Source organism: Ochotona curzoniae, unplaced genomic scaffold, assembly GCF_017591425.1.
Source record: "Ochotona curzoniae isolate NIBS_2020 unplaced genomic scaffold, NIBS_Ocur_1.0 contig_2688, whole genome shotgun sequence".
Classification (NCBI taxonomy): Eukaryota; Metazoa; Chordata; class Mammalia; order Lagomorpha; family Ochotonidae; genus Ochotona; species Ochotona curzoniae.
This window is the reverse complement of record NW_024465553.1, coordinates 24,775,638-24,791,531: the sequence shown is the minus strand read 5'-3', so window position 1 is coordinate 24,791,531 and position 15,894 is coordinate 24,775,638. Positions and strand designations below refer to the sequence as shown.

Here is a 15,894-nt window from a genome sequence, read left to right as displayed (position 1 = left end):
GAGTCAGCTACTTGAATATTATAAGGATTACAGTCAGAAACTGATATGCAGCAATATTAAATCTACACAAAAGTCCCCCCCACCCGCCAAATTTCCCTATTCAAAAATGTCAGAGGATAATTATCGAAGGACTGTGACCAGGACAGGCCTAGAACATACTAGATTCAACAATGAATGCAAAGTCCTGCCATCCCAGAGGACGACAGGGAACACCAGCTAGTAAAGCCACCACCTATGACATCAGCATCCCATACTGGCTGTAGCTTGAATCCCAGCTGGCGGCTCACGGCCCACGAAAGCACGAGGCCCAAACGTCTGGAGACCCCTGCACCATGTGGGAAACCTAGACCTGACCGAGGGAGGAAATCAGTGAATACCAGGTTTCTCTCTTTCTCTCCCTCCCTCCCTGTCTCCATAACTGACTTTCAGATAAATAGATCTTAAAAAAAAAAAAAAGGACAAATAGCTAATTATAATAACAAAGCGATACAAAACATAAAGAGTAGGACAAGAAAAATGAGGCAGGAACGGCTGGATTCCGGATCCAGGGTAAGCTTCACCCATGAGACCAAGGCACAAAGAGGAGCAGGAGTTGCCTCTGCGAAGGCTTGCCCCCTAGGCCCAGAGAAACAGCGGGAAGGCCAGTGCAGCTCCAGCTGAGTCACAGGAAGGAGTGACGCCAGAAGGGAGGTTAGAGAGGTGAGACAGCTAACAGCTCTGTGGGAGTTAGACCTCAGACTGCAGGGGTCTGAGAAGGCAGGCCACTGCAGGCCGAGGGGCACTGAGCAAGCCCCTGGCCACCACCTGGAGAACGGACGTCAGGGCAAGGATAAAGCGGAGTACAGAGGTTTGCACAAAGAGCTAGGCTGCTGAGGGGGAAAGTGGCTAGAATCAGGTCACAACACTAAGAAAACAGTTTTCTAATAAGATTGCAACTGGGGTAAGGGAAAAACTATTAGAAAATAATACTGAGGAGGCCCAGTATCCTCCCCTTGCAAGTACCAGGATCCCATGTGGTCATCAGTTCATATCCTGGCTGCTCCACTTCCCATTTAGAGGCCCAAGCTCCCTGCTTGTGGCCTGGGAAAGCACTAGAGGGATGACCCAAAGCCTTGGGAACCTGCACCCATGTGGGAGACCTGGAAGAAGCTCCTGGCTCCTAGCTTTGAATCAGCTCAGCTCTGGCTATTACAGCCACTTGGGGAGTGAATCAGGGGACTGAAAATCTTCTTTATGTCTCTCCTCTCTGTAAAATCTGCCTTTCCTATAAAAATAAATCTTTAAAAAGAAAGGAAGAAAAGAAGAAATGCTATGGCATGGTGGGTGAAGCAACTGACTGAGGTACTGGCATCCAATATGGGTACTGGTTCCAGTCCTTGCTGCTCCACTTCCTATCCAGCTCCCCATACTGAGCCTGGGAAGGCAACAGATGGTGCAGGTGTATGGGACTCTGTACCATGTGAGACCCAAACGAAGTGCCTTGCTTAGAAGTAATGCACACCTAGCAGTAATGACCAGCAGATGGAAGCTCTCTCTCTCTGTAATTCTTTCAAATAAAATAAATATTTAAAAACATTAAAATAAATACGTTTGGTGCCAGGTGGCTGGGTGGCCTAGTCCTGGCTCTTGTAGGCGTTTGGGGAGTGAATTAGCAGACCAAAGATTCTCATCTCACTTTCAAATAAAATTTTTAAATTTATTTTCAAAAAACTAAAAAACAATACATACATACGATACAATAACAAAAGCATACATACAATAATACCCCTACCAGGCATAAATCTAAAGGAAATGGAATCAGAGATGTCCTAGCTCCCACAATGTACATGTTAGCTACGACATGGAACCAACCTCAGAGTCCACAGATGCATGTGTGGAGAAAATGCGATCTGTGTACACATGGAACAATATTCAGCCTTTAAGAACATAGAAAATTCAGTCATTTGTAAAGAATAAACCCGGAAGACAGAATTATAAAATAAGCCAGGCAGAAGACGACAAATGCCACAAGATCTCATGCAGCTGTCAGACCTCAAAGATCAACCCGAAACAGAGCAGAGATAAATCCCAGGGCTTACAGCAGAGCAGGGACGGGGAAGATGCGGCTCAAAAGAGAAATTTCCAGTTAACAGAAGGAAGTTCTGGAGAGAAAGAGATCTATGTATAGCATGGCGACTACATTTATAATATGAATGTATAGCATGTCTGAAAATATCTCAGAATCGATTTTAACCTTTTCACAGCAGAAAAGGTTATGTGAGGTAACGGACTGGATGTTATTTGGCTTGACTTCACTTCACAATGTATGTGTATCAAAACATCATAATATCCATCTGTCAATTTAAAACTTCTTTAAAGTATTTTTTTTTTTTTTGCACTGCAGGATAAACCATATCAGATTACTGCTCTGAGTCTGACTGCTCTGCTTCTGATCCAGCTTCCTGCTAACGCTCCTGGGAAGGCAGCAGGAAATGGATGTAGTTCCTGGCTCCCGGCTGCAGCCTGGCTCAAGCCTAGCTTTTGTAGCCATCTAGGAAGTAAACCGCAGGTGGAAGCTCGCTCTCCCTCTCTCTGTTGCTTTGTTTTTCAAGCAAACATAATAAAATATATGCATATATACTGCAGGCCTTACCCTCATCCACTGCTGGTGGGAGCATACAAATGACCAGTGTTGGCACAAGTTAGCAATCTCTCATAGTTAAATGCTCACGCACGGAAGCTGACAGCAGTACCTCCACAGCAGCTAAAAATGGAAATAAACTTCAGTCACCATCAACTAATGAATGAGCCGTGCCACAGCAGTCATTTGATGGAGTATTGTTTAGCTATTACAGAAATACTGGTATGTGATTCAGCCAGGGTAATCCCCAGTATTTTTATATTTTGTGAAAGCTACCAGACACAAAAAAAAACCTAAGGTTCTATTTACACAAAACATTAATAGTAAGAAAATGAACAAAGGGAGCAAGAAGGAAATCGGGAATATGGAGTTTCTATTTTTCAGATGATAAAAATGTTCTAGAATTACACGGTAGCAACGGCTGTACGCACAGTGACTACACTAAACCATGTAATTGTACATTTCAAATTTTCTCTTCAGTTTTTCTTTTCTACTTTATTAAAGATTTATTTATTTTTATTGGAAAGTCAGATCAACAGAGAGAAAGATCTCGTGTTCGCTGGTTCACTCTCCAAGTGGCAGCAACAGCTGGAGCTGCGCTGATCCAAAGCCAGGAGCCAGGAGCTCTTCTGGGTCTCCCACACAGCTGCAGGGTTCCAAGGCTTTAGGCCGTCCTCGACTGCCTTCTCAATCCACAAGTAGGGAGCTGGAAGGGAAGCAGAGCAGCCTGGATACGAACCAGCACCCACATGGGACCCCAGGCATGCAAGGCAGGATTCACCACTAGGCTATCGCACTCTGTCCTCTCTCCAGTTTTTTAAAAAATTCAGTTTAGGGCCCGGCAGTGTGGCCTAGTGGCTAAAGTCCTCGCCTTGAATACACGGGATCCCATTGGACGCAAGTTCTAATCCCAGCAGCTTCACTTCCCATCCAGCTCCCTGCTGGTGACCTGGGAAAGCAGTCGAGGACGGCCCAAAACCTTGGGACCCTGCACCCATGTGGGAGACCTGGAGGAAGTTCCTGGCTCCTAGCTTCGGATCAGCATAGCATCAGCCATTGCAGCCACTTGGGGAGTGAATCATCGGACGGAAGATCTTCCTCTCTGTCTCTCCTCCTCTCTCTATATCTGACTTTCCAATAAACATGAAATAAACCTAAAAAATATTTGACAAAACTCAAAACAAGGAGTACTGCACCAAAAAGGACTATAAGTCCTAAATGCAAGAATTACAAAACTCCTAGAGGAGAAATGGGTAGCCATACCCTTTGGTTAGGTAAATGTTCTTAGAATAAGAAACAAATATGCAAAAAAGACTGCAAGAACTTGCCCACAAAGCACAAATCTGAGAACTTGTACATACAAAAGAACTTACATGCCGTAAGACAAAACCACCCAAGGAAAAGTGGCACAATGCTTGAACAAACTCTTCAGCAAAGCATCTACACGGCGTGGAGCTCGGCACCAACCCACAGGGAGATGCAGGCATGGCAGTGCCCGCCTGAGATGCGCTATGACCAGGCTAACTTACAACGACATAAAGCAATATTTTAGTTATAAACTGACCATTAGAAGAGACCCTTCCTTTTACATGTTGAAGTGCGTTCACTAGTTAATATTCCAAATTCGAATATCCCAAAGGAGCATGTTGAGACAGAAACCAAAGGGCTTAAAAAACTCAAATATAAATATTTATAGCTTGTAAAGACATAATAGTGCCAACAATTTTAACCACTTTTGTGCGTATCATGGTAAGATCAGAATCTTCCAAGTTCATTTCCTCTCTACTGAACACAGTAAAAGATCCTGACATCAAAAGAAGCAATCAATAAAAGGAATAATTCTTGAGCCATCCTGCAAAAGCCGGATATTAAGAGGGGGGGAAAAACTCACAGTTAGAGATGTGTTGTGATGTGATGGATAAAAAGGATTGAAAGCAAAGTAGTGTTGATTGTAATTTTCCTAAACACAGGAACTGAGCTTAAGTTATCCAACCGCGCCCGAGACGAGTTGTCCTTGTTCTTGGCATTGATCACTAGCGCCCTCTAGCAGCAGGTCACAGACACGACTGGGGATCCAACCGCAGCCTCCAAAGATCCTTAACACAAGCTGACTTTTTCTTAGAAGTTTCTCCCTCCGCCAGGTAATACAATCACCTCCATGTAGACTCCAAGTCTTCACACTCAACCCTGACCTTTCTGCAAGGCTGCAATCGATAGTCTAAGGTCTACCCATCCCTGCATGGATGTGCAGGCCAAACTTTCCACCTACACACAGCAAGGGGCTGGCATCGCGCACAGAGATGACATCACAGCTCGGGAGGTTTCGCGTTCCCGGCGAGGACCTGGGATGCAGTACTGCTTCTGTTCCCCAGTTCAGCTTCCTGCTGATGCGTATCTCAGCAGGCAGCGAGGGACGGCTCAAGCACTGGGATGCCTTCCATCCACGTGGGAGACCCAGAATGCATTGTGGCTCCTGGTTGTGGTTTGCCCAAATCCTGGCTCTTGTGGGTATTTGTAAACTCAGATGGCAGATTCCAGTCTATTTCTCTGTCTGCTTTTCAAACAAATAAACTATCTTTTAAAAAAAAGGTTTATTTATTTTTATTGGGAAGGAAGATATACAGAGAGAGAAGGAGAGACAGAGAGAAATATCTTCCGTCACTGGTTCACTCCCAAGTGGCCACAACAGCCAGGGCTGAGCCGATCTAAAGTTGGAAACCAGGAGCTTCTTTTGGGCCTCCCACGGGTGCAGGTCCCCAAGGCTTTGGACCATCCTGGGACTGCTTTCCCAGGCCACAAACAGGGAGCTGGATGGGAAGTGGAGCTGCTGGGATATGAACCGGCACCCATATGGGATCCCAGTGCATGCAAGGCAAGGATTCAGCCACTAGGTTATTGCACTGGGCCCAGAAAACGATCTTAAAAAGTAGAAATCCAAAATACATCTCATGTATCTATATTCTTTGAATGATGGGATTTTAGTGATTCTGGGTCAAAATCAGAACATCTATGATTAAAGAGAGACAAGGATTAGGAAACAACTAGGTAATAAATCCCACCCCAAAAACCACCCTTCAGGAACGCAGGTTAAGCCAGCATCTGATGCCAGCACCCCATAGGGCATCAGGTAAGGGTCCCGAGTGCTCCACTTCCAATCCAGCTCCCCGTTAACAAGCTTGGGAAAGCAGCAGATGAAAGCACATCCTTGTGCCCTATGTGGTCCAGCCGCACCCAGCCCCGGCTGCTCCACACCCCATCCAGCTGTCCGCTATGGTCAATGGCCCACAGCCCTTGCACCCACACGGGCGACCCGGAGAAGCTTTCTGGTTCCCGGCTTCAGAAGAGCCCAGCTCTAGCAGTTGCAGCCATTTAGGGAGTGAACCAGCAGATGGAAGATCTCTCTCTGCAACTCTGACATTCAAGTAAAATAAATAACATTTGAGTAAAATAAATTTTTTTAAAATGTAAAAAAGTCACCAGGGCCCGGCACGGTGGCGCAGGTGGTTAAGGTCCTTGCCTTGCACGCCCGGGATCCCATATGCGCACCAGTTCTAATCCCGGCAGCTCCACTTCCCATCCAGCTCCCTGCCTGTGGCTCGGGAAAGCAGTCGAGGACGGCCCAAAGCTTTGGGACCCTGCACCTGTGTGGGAGACCCGGAAGAGGCTCCTGGCTTTGGATTGGCATAGCGTCAGCCGCTGTGCTCACTTGGGGAGAGAATCATCGGATGGAAGATCTTCCTCTCTGTCTCTCCTCTCTGTATATCTGCCTTTCCAATAAAAAAAAAAAAAAAAAAGAATAAAAATAAATCTTTTAAAAAAAAAGTCACCTGCACAGCATCTCCTGCCTGTCAGCTCTGCCACCGGCCATGACCTCTCACATGCAGCAGCAGTACCTCCCACTCCTGATGCAGGCTAGCAAGCACGCAGTCACCTCTAACTACACAGATGCCCAGAGGACACACACCTGCGACCCAGGTCAGGCGCCCGGCTCCCAGCACAGTGGAGTGCCAGCTGTCAGGTGGGAACCAGAAGATGGAGTGCACACTCTGTCTTCTCTAATAAATACAAATTAGTAATAAATAAATAAATAAAATTGAAATCTAGCATAACATTACTTAGGAAGTAAAAGCAAATATATGATTCCACAAACATTTTTAAGTAGATAGAAGTAAACGTTTTTCATAAAATTATAACACTATGATAGTTAAGCTTGTAGAAAATGCATACTATAAAAACATATGTTGGGAGCCATGCCACAGTAGGCCAAGCCTCTGTCTGCAGTGCCAGCATCCCTTATGGGCACCGGTTCATGTCCAGGCTGCTCCACTCCCCATCCAGCACCCTGCTTACGGCCTGAAAAAGCAAAGGAGGATGGCTTAAGTCCTTGGGCCCCTGCAATCACATGGGAGACCCAGAAGAAGCTCCAGGTTCCTGGTTTCATATCAGCTCAGCTCCAGCTGTTGTGTCCATCTGAGGAGTAAAGCAATAGAAAGAAGATCTGTCTTTTCTTTTCTCTAACCCAGCCTTTCAAATTAAAAAGAAAGAAAATACATTAACTTTAAATAATTTCCACATCAAAATCAGCTTACTTTTAATTCCAAGTTCTGTGAACTTTCTGAAGTTTCTAAACATCCCAGTGTCATTTCTGCAGGGGCTGCACATGATAGAATTCTAAACATGCAAATCACTCACCATATTTTCCAAATTCATCAGTACCCTAGTATTGCAAGCCCTCCTCAAACTCCGTTAATACGCACAAGCTTTCCTAATCCAACTTAAACTCAGTTTGTACTTCCTCTGAATAATAAAACATGGTCTGTCACGCATGTAGCAATAATCCTGTATCAAATATGCTCAAGTGCTGTTTGGCTCTCTGTTTTACATATCTGTCTCCCTTTTTTGCCCTACTGTGCAGTATTATTTCTTCAGCATAGGGAGTGTGCTAGTAAACTTTCAATACCCATCTTCCACAAGCCTGATCCTCACCAACAGCCTACCTCACTCCGCCGGTGGGAGACACACGAAAACACCAACGCAAATCGCACTCGAGACAGTTGAGGAATGCAAGGAGCAACCATCAAGAACCACGGTGACAACGGGAGCTTGAATGGGAAGAGACATACAGCAGCCCTCAGCCTCTGGGTGAGACTCAACAACGAACAACTAACAACACTGCTAAAAGGAGCCCAGCTTGAGGGCCAGTTTGCCCTGACCTCCCAAAGCCCCAGAGGCCCGAGGGAGGACAGGAGACTAAGGATCTCTTTGGAAGCACCCCCAGCACGGACAGAGCAGCCTGCATGCAGCAAGCATTCAACAGGCCCACGATGGCTTGCAGGGAATGGAAGAGCTAGGCCCAGACGCCTCAATGATACAACATGTTCAACATGCTACTCGTATGTCAAAAGACACTTACACAATTCCACTACATTAAGCTTCCAGAATGCAGTAATCACTGTATACTGTGTATATGATACAAATACATCTTGATACCAAAAACATACATATGTTTTAATCACTCAAGATTAAAAAAAAAATGACCCAGTGATTCATGAATCACACTCTTCCAGCTTTTCAAATGGCTCAGGGAGTGGGGTGGGGGTGGGAGTGCCAGGGTTGTGCCACAGCAAGTAAAGGCACTGCCTGCGATGCCAGCATCCCATTGGGAAGCCAATTCCTGTCCTGACTGCTCCACTTCCAACCCAGCTCCCAGCTAAAGGATCAGCAAAGCAGCGGCAGATGGCTCCTGCCACCTACATGAGCGATCTAGAAGTGCCTAGTTGCCAGTTTCAGCCTGGCGCCAGCAGCCATCTGGGATGGGAGCTGGCATATGGAAGACCTCTCTCTGACCCTGGGTCTCTCCCTCTGTACAGGGGACAAACCTAGAGAATATCATGAACAGTTCAGTGCTGCCTTGCACATAAAGCAGTGGCAAACTAGTGAAATCAAGTGAAAAAGTCAATCAACCATTATGAAACTGTTAAACTCAGCAACTACTTTACTTTCTGAAAACAGACTTCTCGGATTGGTGCTGCAGCACAGCGGGTAAGCCGCTGCCTGTAACGCTGACATCCTGTGCTGGCACAGGATCACGTCTCAGCTGCTCCCTTTCCAAATCAGCCCCCTGCTAGTGGCCTGGGACAAGCAGCAGAGGAGGGCCCAAACGCTCGGACTGCTGCACCAACACGGGAGACCTGGATGAAGCTCCTGACTCTGGCCTGGCCCGGCCCAGACTTGGCCATTGCGACCATCCAGTGAGTGAATGAGCAGTTGGAAGAACTGTGTCTCACCCTCTCTCTTGGCAACTTTTAAAAAAAAAATAATTAAATGCATTAAGAAGAAATACACTCCTGCCATGCACATCAACAACTTAAAGTCTGTGCGATGCAAGGCTGAAGCAGCCATGAGGAAAGGGAAGGGCTTGGACAGAACCAGAACAAAGATAAAAACAGGAAGAACGCCACAGCAGCCATCAACTGGAAACCTGGAGTCAGGGGGCTGCAGCGCGCTTAACCACTGCCTGGGGCCTCTGCTCCACCTCCAGCGCTGGTGCAAGTCCGAGCTGCGCTGCCTCTGGTCCCGCCCTGGACCTGAAGAGCCCACTGGGAGAGCAGCAGGAGATGCCCCGGTCTTTGGGTTCCTCCCACCTGTGTGAGAGCTGCAGCTTCTGCTTCTGGCTCCTGTTCAGCTGGGCCCAGACCTAATATACTTAAAAAAAAAAATGGTGGTCTTGCTACCCTTGCTGTAATGCAGACTGGTGAATCATTTTTTTAAAAATTTATTTATTTTTATTGGAAAGTCAGATTTACAGAGAGACAGATCTTCATCCGATGGTCGACTCCCCAAATGGCTGCAATAGCTGAAGCTGCATCAATCCAAAGCCAGGAGCAAGGAGCTTCTTCAGGCTCTCCAACGCAAGTCCCAGGGATTCAAGCCATCCCCAACTGCTTTCCCAGGCCACAAGCAGGTAGCTGGGGTGGGAAGCTGGGTTGCCGGGATTAGAACCAGTGCCCATATGGAATCCCAGTGCATTCAAGGTGAGGACTTTAGCTACTAGGCTACTGTGCCAGGCCCAGAATGGTGGGGAAAAATTTTTTTTAAAACTATTTAATTATTTGAAAGGCAGACCTATAGAGGGAAAGACAGATTTTCCAGTCACTGATCCACTGCTCAAACGGCCACAATGGCCTCAGCTAGGCCAGACTGAAGCCAGGACCAGCTTCTGCCAGGTCTCCCACACGGGTGCAGGGTCCCAAAGCTCTGGGCCGTCCTCGACTGCTTTCCCAGGCCACAAGCAGGGAGCTGGATGGGAAGTGGAGCCGCTGGGATTAGAACCGGAGCCCACATGGGATCCCGGCGCTTGCAGGTGGAGGACTAGCCAGTTTAGCTAACACGTCAGCCCTCACCTCTAACCCCAACACCCACGGGGGCCTAAGGCCGCCCGGTGACTGCCCGGACCCCTCGCCGCGTGGGGATGACTAACTCCAGGGCAGCAGCCCAGCTTCGGCTCCCCTCCGCCCGGCACCGCCCGCCAGCCCGCTCCAGGGCACCCGCACGGCCGCCGCCAACACGGCCCCCGCCAACACGGCTGCCCAGCCCCGGCCCCCGCTGGCCCCATCCGGTCCGTGGATCTACCTCAGCACGCGGACACCGGGCGAAGCGAACTCAGCCCGGGCTGGGAACCGACGACCGGAATCCCGCCCTCCGCCCCTCTGATTGGGTAAATGCGTAAAGGAAACCGCAGAGGATTGGTCGGCAGCAGAGGGGCGGGCCAAATTCCAGAGGAAGCCAAAGAGGCGGGACGCTAGGAACTTGCCTGGCGCTGATCTCCCATGCTACCTTTTGATTGGACCAAAGCAAGAAGCTTGCCCTGTTTGGCACCGCCCCCTACGTTACGTGAACGGAAGTTTCAAACACTCCATTGGATGAGAAGACGTAGGCCATCTGGTGCGTGACCAATAAAGTGGCAAGATCAAACCGGTTTGGCGCCTTCCGCACTGCCTGAGGCGGGCTGGGAAGCTGGCGATTTCGCAGAGCTGGACTTTGGTGAAGCATTGTGGGAATGAATAGAAATCTTCCGCAGGGAGTGAGAAAAAATGTAAGTCGGGCCCTACAACAACTAGGAGTGCTGAGAAAGTCTATAATAGGTATGCGAACGGTCTATTTTACGCCCTCTCTAGATGACGTATTGTGGCTGTTTATTACTGCTGCGACTCTCATTGGATGCGAAAGTAATCAATTAGACGGAGGTCTCCGCCTCCGCCCCGGGGGACTCTGGGACTTGTAGTCCCTGCCGCTCAAGTGGCGTGGCTCTGCACGCTTGGTTATGATGGTTGACAGGCCACGCTCATGTGGGCTGGAAGTGCTGCCTTGTGCGTGTCGTCATTTCGTTTATCAGCAGCACTAAAGACAAAAGCAGAAGAGATGGCAAGAGCCCATCAGTAATTCCTAAAAAGCTTAGTGTTCCCAGCGAAGAGACGGCTGGGCGTTGGAGCGGACAGCACTGCCCGCTGCTGCGGGCCTTGGACACCGCCTTCCCCACGCCTTTTCTGAATCAGGAGCTCCTTTTGTTTCTGTAGGTCCAAGTAGGACGATTTCATCGCTTTGGCGTCCACCCAAGGTCCAGGCCAACTGACAAATAGCCCGAACTTTGTGCATAGACTTTTTTTGGACAAATTTTAATATTTTCCTTTGCTACTTTGTATGTACTTCAAAGAGTTTTTAAAAAAAAAACTTCACGGGATACAGAATAGCTCTGCATTTCTGGAGTACAGGAGGACAGTTAGTGGGATTAAGGCTATTCAGAAACGGCTTTTGTGATCCATGTGTGAAACCCTTGCCATTTCGTTGTAAAAGTTCAGCTTTTGTAATGATTTGTCGTATTTCTCGGGGATGAAAGGGTTTTTGTTGATGGCAGCTTGTTTCTGGTAAGTGAGGAGTCCCATGAGGACTATATTATTGTGTCTATAGCTTCAAGTAAGTCAAATGTATGGATGCAGCCAAGGTCATGCTGGGGCGGCGAAGCAGGCTTTGATGCTTTTTTGTTGGCTAACATGTTAACATTTTCTTCTTGCCTCCCTTGTTTCCCCTCCCATTCTAAATCTGTGGCCCTTTGGGACTATAAATGACTTATGGCCAAATATAAAAGTCCGTCTGGGCCTGGCAGGCTGGTATAGCAATGTGATCCTATGCCTGCGGTGCCAGCATCCCATATGGGCACCCATTCATGTCCCAGCTGCTCCACTTTTGATCCAGCTCCTTGTGTGTGGCCTGGGAAAGCAGAAGAGAATGGCCCATGTGCTTGGACCCCTGCATCTACGTGGCACACTCTGAAAAAGCTCCTGGCTCTTGGCTTCGGATCAGCCCAGCTCTGGTCCTTGTGGCCGTTTGGAGAGTGAAACAGCCTGCATTGTGGCATACAGACTTTGGAAATAAATACGTATTTAAAATACATGTATATGTGCATATACACACAGAGTAGACTATGTATGTTTACTCTGCAATGACACAGAACATAACCGCCATTTGAATAGCTTAGTGCCTGTTAACCAGTATTTCCCCAGTACAGCCTCTTTCCTGCCCTCGGTGACTTTCGTCTGTGACACCGACTAGGTTAGGTTGCCTGTGCAGCTAATGAGGCTGTCCAGCACGCTTTCTTCACGGGGGCTGGTGTGCAGCAGCGTCCTTGGTGGTGCAGGTCACCCGTGGCCTGTCTGGGTTGCCCTGAGGGACCATGGAGTGGTTCCACGCCTCTGACATCCTGCTGTTCCTCGTCCAGCCTGCAGGGTGCGCTCGGAGAGCCCACGACACAGCGCCAGGATTCACGCTGGCCAAATCAGCAGGTGCATGGGCGCCAGCCGCAGAACCAGCGTGTGGTTGGAGCGGTGGGCAGGGCCAAGCTCACTCCCAGGCTACCGGAAGGCGGCCGAGGCTCATGGCTGCTAGCACTGGCCTCCCGACTCAGCAAGTTTTGTCTCTGTTCTAAGAGCCCTGCCTCTGAAAAGTGGAACTTTACCAAGTTTCCTGCCGGGGAATTTGAAGACATGGTAGCATTTCCACTACTCCAACCTCCTAATAATGATCCATAATAAATCCTGATCCCAATCTCTCCCATGGGTGCTGGGAACCCAATCACTTGAGCCATGTCACTGTTGTCTGCCAGGGCCTGTATTAGCTGGAAGCTGGAATCAGAAACCCAAACCAGGTGTTAAACCCAGGCGCTTGGCCATGGAACACAGGTGGCTTACGTGCTAAGCCTAACACCCACCCCTTACACATTTTAATGAACTTTCTGAAGATTCTTTCTGTATTAAGGATTTTTTTTTTCAAATTTTATTTTAAGAGATTTATAATTATGCATGCTTGTGAGGAAAGTTAGGCTGGAACTGTCAGATGTGATCTAATACTCCAGGGCAGGATTTTATCCAAGAAACATGTTCTGTCCTTATGGTCTTCCAGGAAATCTACTCGGCACCACCCAACTTGTTGGAGTCATGTCCTTGAGAAACGCCAGTCACACCTACACAGTACTGTCCCAGCCCCCACACAGAGCTTGAGATTACAAATTGGAGTCATACAGAGAACCACAATTGACATTTAGTCTTCTATTGTGGGAGTACATTAAGCATCTAGCATGTACAAGCCAATCCTTTGTTCCTCTCTCTGATAAAAATTAATCTAAAGGAAACAGCCCTGGGAAGCTGCTCTCAGTCCCTGCCTTATTTGGCTAACTAGTCCTTGAGAACCTGCCTAACAATCTCCCTTTACGTCTGCCTCTTGCTCCCAGCACTGTCAGCTTTTGCTCAAATCTGGACTTGCAAAGCTTCTGGAAGGTTTCCCAACCCATAGGAGGCCCACACCCAGGCAGGCAGGTCTTCGCAGTATGCAGGCGCTACTTCTGACAGGAGCCGGCTTCTTCTAGAAGAAGTCAACTGGATGCCTTTAAACCAGAAGGTGGGTGGTGGTGAGGAAACCCTGTGACAGACGCCAGCTGGTTTATGCAGCTGCTCTTTTGGAGACAAGAGCTGGTGTCGCTTGAACTCCTCCAGTCTTCCTTTAGGCAGAGGGCAGCTGAGCAGCAGGCGGGGCTGGTGCGGAGAGTCATGGCCCTCTTGGTCAGAAGTGCCACCTGCCTCCAGAGAGCCTTAGGTGGAACTGCTCCTGGGCTTAGCGCATGCTCTCTGCCTGCCACTTGAAAGAATGAAAAACAGTGAGCAAACAGCAAAAACTAGCTCAGTAAATTGACTTCAGGGGAGAAGAAGGGAAGAAAACTCGAGTATTTAACAAACCGGTGTCTAAATCTTCTGCCTAGTTAAGAATTAGGATCATACTCCTGGAGAGCTCTTCAAAATTCCCAAAAAGTAGAGCCAGAGCTGTAGCATTGTGGGTAAAGCCATGTGGCTTCTGGTCGTGTCCCAGCTGCTCCACTTCCCCTCCAGCTCCCTGCTGATGGTCTGGAGAAAACAACAGAAAATGGCCCAAGTTCAAGGGCCCCTGCACCCACGAGGAGACCTAGATGAAGCTCCTGCCTCCTGACTTTGGACTGGCTCAGCCCCTGCCTTTGCAGCTGTCTGGGGAGAGAACCAGCCTATAGAAAATCTCTGTCTCTCCCTCTCTCTGTAACTCTAACTTTCAAATAAATATATATATATATATATTTTTTTTTTTAACTCAAAGAAGCTGCAGAATATGAAAATGTCTGGATTTCAAGATCTTTTATGCAAAAACAAGTTTGTCTTTTTACTCCATTTTCCAGGATCTTTTAGAAGCCTTGCATATTTGAAACAAATGTGATTATGGTCAAAAGGAGCCAAAAGCAGCAACTTTTGAGAGACACATAAGTCTATGAAAATCAATTTTCTTCTTTCTCCAATAAAATATGAAACAGCCTATTTGTGCATGGGAAGATGGTTCAGGATATCCTGCACACAGCTCCACCTAAGTTCTAAAAATGAGAGACCAGTGGATTGCTGCACAGGAGTCCCAGCTGCTCCAGTTCTGAGATAGGTCCCTGCTAATTTATCTGAAAAACAGTCTGAATAAAACTGTATTTATGCTTTTTGCTTTTACTTCTCTCTTGGTATTCATTTTATCCTAATTCATTTTTCCATGTTTTCAGTGTAGAAAATTTCCATCATATTCAGAAATAGAAAAGAATGCTGCCATAAACCTTTCTGAATAGACCCTGTGACCTGCTTTCAATTCCTGGTCATCTTATCATATTTTTTCTATTCACACCCACAGCCTCACCATGTTTCCCACAGGATTGTTTATAAACAAATGCCAAATGTCGTTTCATTTGCAAATATTATCAAATATTGTAGTCTGAATCCCCAAAGGACAAGAGCTTTGAAAACAGATAGCAATGATAGGCGCTTTATTCAGCAGAACTCAAAGTTATACTGAGCATTCTGTGAAAATCTCTCATTTTCAAAAACAGATTTATTTATTCATTTTAAAGGCAGAGTTGCAGAGAGAAAGAGAAGGAAAGAGAGAGAGAGAGAAAGTCGAGAGCCAGGATGGGCCTCACATGTGGCTGCAGGGCCCTAAGCACTTGGACCATCTTTCACTGCTTCCCGAGTACATTGGCAGGAAGCTGGACCTGAAGTGGAATAGCCAGGACTCGACCCCGTGCTCAGATAGGATACCAGCACCTAAGGTGGCCTCTTCATTGACTATGCCACAGCACCGGGTCTGCAGGTATCTATAGCTCTAGCCTCAAATATCTACTAGACCATCTATCCTCAGACATCCATTTCTAAACCTCAGAGTTTCTTCAGGTAACCATGGCGCCCACTCAGGGGCCTTTGAAGACTAAGTAACGCAGATAAGGTACTAAGCACAGCACAGGCATTCAGTAGCTATCAGCTCAAGTTCCAACCTTTGTTCCACCTACCCTGCTTACTTTGTGAGATTAAAGGAAGGTCAAGGAGAAAAGGATATGTTGACCGATCTTTGTAATGATTGAAAATGATCCTGGAGGGCGAAGAAACATGACTGGAAGCACTAGGAGCGCTCAGTAGCCGCGCAGCAGGATCAAGGGGCAAGCATGGATACATCAAAGTTGGGGCCGGCATTATGGCTCAACGATGCAGACTCCTGATGTGTCCCTGGCATCCCTTCTCAGAGTTCTGGTTCGAGGCCCAGCTGCTCCACTTCCAATCTAGCTCCCTGCTCATGCAGCAGAAGATGGCCTAAACCTCTGAGTCCTGCCACACATGTAGGAAACCTGGAGAGAGTACTTGGCTCTTGGCTTTGACCTGGTCCAGACATGACTG

General features: G+C 47.6%; 1 protein-coding gene and 1 pseudogene across 2 annotated transcripts in view; one reads left to right on the top strand and one right to left on the bottom strand.

Moving 5' to 3' along the window:
- Window positions 1-10,301, bottom strand: part of WDR89 (WD repeat domain 89) — a 29,029-nt gene extending 18,728 nt beyond the window's left edge. For both annotated transcript variants that reach the window (XM_040975469.1, XM_040975468.1), the window contains exon 1: window positions 10,253-10,301. The gene's annotated coding sequence lies outside the window, so the exon portion shown is untranslated. The remainder of the gene's footprint in view (window positions 1-10,252) is intronic.
- Window positions 10,302-12,241: 1,940 nt separating this feature from the next.
- Window positions 12,242-12,362, top strand: LOC121153272 (annotated as a pseudogene).
- Window positions 12,363-15,894: the final 3,532 nt, after the last annotated feature.